Below are 8,555 nucleotides of genomic sequence, written 5' to 3'. Positions count from 1 at the left end.
TCAGAACATACAAAAAAAGAATTCTCCATTTTTTTAAAATGTTGGAACAAATAATCAGAACATACAAAAAAGAATTCGCCATTTTTTTAAAATGTAGGCACAAATAATCAGAACATACAAAAAAGCATTCGCCATTTTTTTAAAATGTTGGAACAAATAATCAGAACATACAAAAAAGAATTCGCCATTTTTTTAAAATGTAGGAACAAATAATCAGAACATACAGTAAAAAGTTAGGCCAGAAATTTTGTTGCAAAAGCATATAGCAAAAATTTAACACTGTGCTGCCGTATAATAGAAATATCATTCTTTTCTTACATCTACGAGGACTTGAACTAGCTGCGTCCCATGCCATGCCATAGTTTGCTAGCCAATACGCTGAAACAACAGCAATTTCTGTTGATTTGATATTCCAGCTGGTGGTTGTGGCGCCTTACACAGAAACGCGTCGCCTATGCGCTGGGTCGTCTCTTAATACTCGTCGCCTGTACGGTAGGTCATTTGTGATGATATATGAGCCATCCAAGTGGAAAACCTCAAAAAAGTTAAAAATAAATTAGAAAATTGGAGCTTCTAAACAATGCATGCTTCGATGTGCAAGTTAGCCTCGAGATTTCGATCAACTAATTGGCTATCCCGTCTTTTCGTTTCTGTTCTTCGTTGAATCATTGATAAAGGACTGAGAACGTTATGCTAATTTATTGTACCATAATCACAAAATTGCGGGATTCTATAATGACATAGGGCTCATTATCTCTCGGGTAGGGCTAATAGACTGGAAATTTTTTGGTTTCTCGGAGGATCTTCAATTTTTCGTCAAATTGCCGAGGTTAATGATGTTATTGAATTATGACTTTGATTGTTTCAAAAGATTTTCGACAGTTTAAACTCAATGGCATAAATATTATTTTTTTCAGTTTGTTTTTTTTAAACTATTTATAAGTTTTATTCATACCTAAATTTTTTCCCAAACTTGAACTCATTTCAGAAAAAATTGATTCAGAGTATTCACAGTGTGTTTTTTTAAGATTGGCCAGAGCAAATCTAGAATTGAAATTTGTACTGTTCAGAGTAATTTCAGAGAGCCATTTTTTACTATGAATTTTTGTATGAACAGTGTAAAAAGTGACATGCTCATAATCTGTTCATAGTAAAAAAAAACAGACTGAGAAATACTATGATTTAGGGCTGATTTACAATATTACTATGATCGGGGCTATTAGTGCTGAGTTTGTAGTTATTTGGGTCGTTTTGTAAATAATATCTAATTGCCTGTCTTTTGAGTAAAAAACATCTTTTCCTTGACTTAATTTCAGATCTAGGAAACCTTAAACAATTTGAAACATTTTATTTTCGGTGGTTCTGACGTTTCTATGCCCAGGGTCGTTTTTGTTGTCTTGTTTTTTTTTATTTTCAGCCAGATAAGGTCACATCAAAATTTCATTGCTTGATTTTTTGAGTACAATTAAGTCTTTTTAATGTTGGCAGCCTGTAAAAGAAATTATAATTACATTGAAACTTTATTCACAGTTTTTGAAGTTTTTACACTTGAATGCATTGGTACTTGGCTCATTGGCTTAAGTTCCTCCTGGTTTTCAAAAAGTGTCATTTAAAAATTCTTTTAAATTTTTTACAATTCAATCGTGTTTTCTTTTTATATAGGTGATTGAATGGCTTTGATAATCTTAGCTTTGATTGGCTTTGAGAAAACTTAGAGAAATTACTTTCGATTTTTGTGCTTGTTTTCCTTTTACTATGATTCTCATTTTGTTTTTACAATGCTAATTTGTATTATTTTCTGTCTCACTACAGAAATGGTGCTTATTTTTTCTTTGACACCTATGCTTTCGACAACCTATATCTATAACGGATTCACAACTATTTGAAACAAAATAAAAATTTTGGATCATTCATAAATCGCCGTTTTGGTCACACAATCACTCAAAATTAGCTTAAATTTACTCATAGAGAGTTAAACCCCAAATATTGGATTTTCAAAGAAAACACAACCACAGAAGCTTGGTCCTTACTAAAAAAGAAAGCTCTAGATTGATAACAATGAAACTTGAGGGCTTTTAGCAAATCGTATTTTTCGCCATTACAGTAAAATTGTCCCTTACTATCCTAAAAAACTACTTATTCAAGAACGATGGTGAAAAATTTCTCCGATAGCTTCCTTCTACGACAGAAACCACAAAAACCGGATATCACAAAGTCAAAAACTGTCTCATTTAATTCATACAACCCCCAATTACCATCAAAAAGAGAGGAATCTTTTCTAGAGCACCAAATTGTAAGAGAGCAATCTCCTTTAGATTACATAATTTTAAGTCGGAGAACTAAAATACTTGAGATATCCGCGTACAATTGCATCCTACAAAGACTGTTGAGTCTTTATATCTTAATCTGAAATTTCGGCTGCAAGCTAATATTATATACAAATACAAAAAACTATGCTATATTTATACCCCCTTGCAGTATTTACCGGAATTCAAATTAACATAACACTCTATACATTCCATAAATAGAAACACTGGGAAAAATAATACATTTCTCCTAAACGTGCATAAGAGCTCGAATAGTTCCTTTAATTTTCTTCACCCTAATACAATTACTTTCAAAAGGAAACAAACAGACACAAACGCACTATACCCCCATTGCGGAACACTATTTAACCTGTTATTCTAGCATAATCAAAAAATCACCGCAATCTTGAAGTGGAATTAGAGAAAAAAACGGCGATTCACTGAAGATTTAAAAGAAGACCAATTAACTGAAATTTAAGTTGACAACTGCCCACTGATCGGTTTTTGATCACCCCCCTGAAAACCATTGACCCAATCAGATATGACTCTGTAACTTCTTTTACAAACGAGAAAAAGTTGCAGTCTGCTCAAGCTGCTTCGACCAAAGCTCTTCACACCTTTCTTGCGCGGCTTTCAGTTGTCTCTTTTCTCTCTTGTTTTCACTCAAAAATCTATCAAATTCAATCTCTAACCTCTCTTTCTCACTCTATATTTCTAACTTCTGCTTCACTATATATTTTTCTAACTTCTAACTTTTATTATCCGCACTCCTTTTCTCTAAATCCTAAATCTTCTAATTAAACTTAAAAACTTTAGAGTTTCTAAGAAAATCTCTCTCTCTCTCTCTCTCTTAAAAAAATTTAAAAAAAAATGTCATGCAGTTCAGTTCTGCATCTTGTTTCTCAGCAAGCTTCGATAGCTCTGTCACAGTCACAGAAATATTTCAACGCTCTGAGCACACTCTCCCAAGATCTATAAACTCACTTACCTACAGTAAATAAATGATACATTGCAAACGGAAAGAACACAGCCTTAACTCCAATCATCAAACAACAAAAGCTCACTGCAGCTTTTTTCTTCAATCTTGATTCTCAGTTCTCAGCACTGAGAATAAAAAACAGGAACCACAGTAACAGGTATGCACATTACCTCTCAACAGAGACTCGACGTTTTTGTAAAAGAATTCCTATAGCGGACACTAATGTGTACAACCCCAAATTACCATCAAAAACAGAGGAATTTTTTCTAGAGCACCAAATTGTAAGAGAGCAATCGCCTTTAGATTACATAATTTCAACTCGGAGAACTAAAATACTTGAGATATCCGCGTACAATTGCATCCTACAAAGACTGTTGAGTCTATATATCTTAATCTGAAATTTCGGCTGCAAACTAATATTATATACAAATACAAAAAACTATGCTACATTTATACCCTCTAGCAGTATTTACCTGAATTCAAATTAACATAACACTCTATACATTCCATAAATAGAAACACTGGGAAAAATAATACATTTCTTCTAAACGTGCAAAAGAGCTCGAATAGTTCCTTTACCCTTCTTCACCCTAATACAATTACTTTCAAAAGGAAAAAAACAGACACAAACGCACTATACCCCAACTGCAGAACACTATTTAACCTGTTATTCTAGCATAATCAAAAAATCACCGCAATCTTGAAGTGGAATTAGAGAAAAAAACGGCGATTCACTGAAGATTTATAAGAAGACCAATTAACTGAAATTTAAGTTGACAACTGCCCACTGATCGGTTTGTGATCGCCCCCCTGAAAACCATTGACCCAATCAGATATGACTCTGTAACTTCTTTTACAAACGAGAAAAAGTTGCAGTCTGCTCAAGCTGCTTCGACCAAAAGCTCTTCACACCTTTCTTGCGCGGCTTTCAGTTGTCTCTTTTCTCTCTTGTCTTCACTCAAAAATCTATCAAATTCAATCTCTAACCTCTCTTTCTCACTCTATATTTCTAACTTCTGTTTCACTATATATTTTTCTAACTTCTAACTTTTATTATCCTCACTCCTTTTGCTCTAAATCCTAAATCTTCTAATCAAACTCAAAAACTTTAGAGTTTCTAAGAAAATCTCTCTCCCTCTCTTAAAAATTTTTTAAAAAAAATGTCACACAGTTCAGTTCTGCATCTTGTTTCTCAGCAAGCTTCGATAGCTCTGTCACAATCACAGAAATATTTCAACGCTCTGAGCACACTCTCCCAAGATCTACAAACTCACTTACCTACAGTAAATAAATGATACATTGCAAATGGAAAGAACACAGCCTTAACTCCAATCATCAAACAACAAAAGCTCACTGCAGCTTTTTTCTTCAATCTTGATTCTCAGTTCTCAGCACTGAGAATAAAAAACAGGAACAACAGTAACAGGTAAGCACATTACCTCTCAACAGAGACTTGACGTTTTTGTAAAAGAATTCCTATAGCGGATACTAATGTGTACAATCCCAAATTACCATCAAAAACAGAGGAATTTTTTCTAGAGCACCAAATTGTAAGAGAGCAATCTCCTTTAGATTACATAATTTCAACTGGGAGAACTAAAATACTTGAGATATCCGCGTACAATTGCATCCTACAAGGACTGCTGAGTCTTTATATCTTAATCTGAAATTTCGGCTGCAAGCTAATATTATATACAAATACAAAAAACTATGCTACATTTACACCCCCTTGCAGTATTTACCGAAATTCAAATTAACATAACACTCTATACATTCCTTAAATAGAAACACTGGGAAAAATAATACATTTCTCCTAAACGTGCATAAGAGCTCGAATAGTTCCTTTACCTTTCTTCACCCTAATACAATTACTTTCAAAAGGAAACAAACAGACACAAACGCACTATACCCCAATTGCAGAACACTATTTAACCTGTTATTCTAGCATAATCAAAAAATCACCGCAATCTTGAAGTGGAATTAGAGAAAAAAACGGCGATTCACTGAAGATTTATAAGAAGACCAATTAACTGAAATTTAAGTTGACAACTGACCACTGATTGGTTTGTGATCCCCCCCTGAAAACCATTGACCCAATCAGATATGACTCTGTAACTTCTTTTACAAACGAGAAAAAGTTGCAGTCTGCTCAAGCTGCTTCGACCAAAGCTCTTCACACCTTTCTTGCGCGGCTTTCAGTTGTCTCTTTTCTCTCTTGTCTTCACTCAAAAATCTATCAAATTCAATCTCTAACCTCTCTTTCTCACTCTATATTTCTAACTTCTGTTTCACTATATATTTTTCTAACTTCTAACTTTTATTATCGTCACTCCTTTTCTCTAAATCCTAAATCTTCTAATCAAACTCAAAAACTTTAGAGTTTCTAAGAAAATCTTTCTCCCTCTCTTGAAAAAATTAAAAAAAAAATGTCACACAGTTCAGTTCTGCATCTTGTTTCTCAGAAAGCTTCGATAGCTCTGTCACAATCACAGAAATATTTCAACGCTCTGAGCACACTCTCCCAAGATCTACAAACTCACTTACCTACAGTAAATAAATGATACATTGCAAATGGAAAGAACACAGCCTTAACTCCAATCATCAAACAACAAAAGCTCACTGCAGCTTTTTTCTTCAATCTTGATTCTCAGTTCTCAGCACTGAGAAAAAAAAACAGGAACAACAGTAACAGGTATGCACATTACCTCTCAACAGAGACTTGACGTTTTTGTAAAAGAATTCCTATAGCGGATACTTTTGTGTACTTAACAAATTTTAAAACCAATAAGTCAACTTTGCGAAACTTTCTTTAATGTAGAGAAGAGAATCTAATCAGACAATTTAGAAAGGGTTTTTACATCACAGATATTCATAAAAAAATCATTGCTCTGATTTATCTTTGAGTTTTCCACCACAAGCTACCCCAAGGTTTTCAAAATTAATTTAGACAGACCACGTGTACGCTCTTAAAATAGACGCTATCCCAGCCTCAGACATTCTAAAGTAGTATAAAATTGGATGAACAATTGCAACCAACAGAGTGATATCAAGAAACCAAATATAATGTTTTTCTTTTGAAAAAATAGATTAGACACTAAATGAGCATTTAGCAATTTTCTCCATTGATTTTTTAAACTACCATCTACCAACACCATTTCCTCCCACCATTATCACTATTCTCCACAGTCAGAGTCAGTTTTCCTCGTACAAATCCTTAAATTATTTTTGTACCACCGTATACTCCTTATAATATATTTTTTTGTACCAAAATTTGTCCTAGTGTCAACGACCTTGCACAAAGTTTAACTTCGCAATTGTGTCCTCTAACTTTCAACCCAACAAAGATCCCATTGCTCCCCCGGACCAAAAATCAACCCCCAAAAATTCATCATTTAAACACTTTAATAAAGTGCACAAGCAGAAGAAACCAAAAACATCCCTACTCAGAAATTAATTCTGCCAAATCTGCAGATAGACCTCGTACTACTTAACACTCTCCCCGTTTTAAGTGAAAACTATTATTACCGTACCAACCTACCAGAATCAAACGCAAGTACATCTAACTCAAACACAACATCAGCAACTATTTACACAAACCTTACTGCCATATTCAGGCGTTATAGCAAGCACTCTTTTGCCGCAAACACCATTTATGACAACTCCGCCGAGAAGACAAAAGCTTGAATCATTGAACAATTCTAATCAACTTAACTTCTCAACTACACCAGTTAACTTTGCAAGCACTTCTAAAGCATCTAACTTCAGACATCCCCAACAAATCCACACTGAATCTCATGTTAACAAATATTCACAAAATATTAGCCTTGTATCGATCAGCTCTTCGAGCGGAGAACCCTTGAGCTTGAATATTTCCTCGCCAATTTTTTCTTCAATTGCGAGCAACCCTTTCTGTTTGCTACAAGGACAAATCTCAAATAATGAACGATGGCTTTCACAAACTCAGTGGAATCGCTCATTTAAAATTGTGAATCCCTCGCCCCCTTTTCAAAACTTGCTCCCACTCAGTTTTCACGGAACCCCTAGTTTTTACTCTAAGCTGAATTTCGGCATTTTTGGATGCAGACGAACTTTATTATCAGTGTATTGGCAAACAGCCAGACAGAACAGGAACTTACCCCACCTTACCTATAAGACTTAATAACTTGTTGTTCCCCAACCGCCATTTTCTAAGATTACAATAACAAAGAACAATTACATAACCGGGCTAAACGAAAATTAAAAAAATTATCTAAAATTACTCCAATACAGAAACAAATAGCACAAGATTTACTCAAGCAATCCAAAATAACCCTCTCAGGTGAAAATGTTGCTGAACAAGACAAGCTGGTGTATCATCCTCTTGCAGCCATCCCACCTATCAAAAAGTTGAAAACTAACCCTATGCCAGTTATTCGCCAAGAGTTTTACTCTAAAATTGATAGCTACATTAAAAACACAGCAGGCTACTTTTTATTTCTCAATCCTCACTCAGTATTATCGTACAGATGTCAACTACAACTGTAATCATACTTCAGACTAATTTATTCTATTCACTTACACTACCCTCAAACGACAAATCATCATTGATAAACGCAAAAAATTGACTCCCAATCTGGGATAAGAGATCTTATTGTGGAACATTATAACTGTTTCCCAAAACATATTGAAAATATGCAGTACTATAGGCTGAATAAGATTGGTGAATGTGAGATCAAGCCTGCAGATCTTCAAATTTTACCTGCCCAAGTCGCAATCTTTTCTGAAAATGGAACATTTCAATTACGAATATTTGCCCTATACGCTAAAAGAAAGCTTTCGCTGCAAAATCTCAATTAGAAGAGGCTATATTTATGGCCAAGATTAGTGGCATTTTAATAAAATGGAAAATTTTTTGTTTTCAACAGAAACTGAATCACATAGAGAACTTGCCAGGATTGGCCTTGAAAATAAGTATGACAAAGTGAATAAATAACACAAAAAAAATTACCTACTCAATTATCCACGTTTGTAAGCAAAATTTGAAGCAAAACAGTGTCGATTTCAACTTGATTGCTTCTACCTTGTTGCTTCTCGACACGGTAACCTTAATTACAACCTTTGAGACCATAACCGGATTCCAGAAACAAGGTATAAAACTTAGGCAAATTGTCCTGGCTTTAACACTACTTATGAGTACACATCCACACACTAGGTTGGTCACTACAGGTAACAAGCATCACACTCACTTTTGATTTGAAATCAGAAATTTTTTACTATAAAAACCCAAAAAA

The sequence above is a fragment of the Convolutriloba macropyga genome, chromosome 11 (assembly GCF_964194025.1).
Source record: "Convolutriloba macropyga chromosome 11, txConMacr16.3, whole genome shotgun sequence".
Classification (NCBI taxonomy): domain Eukaryota; kingdom Metazoa; phylum Xenacoelomorpha; order Acoela; family Convolutidae; genus Convolutriloba; species Convolutriloba macropyga.
The sequence above is the reverse complement of the archived record's forward strand: the minus strand, read 5'-3'. Positions refer to the sequence as shown.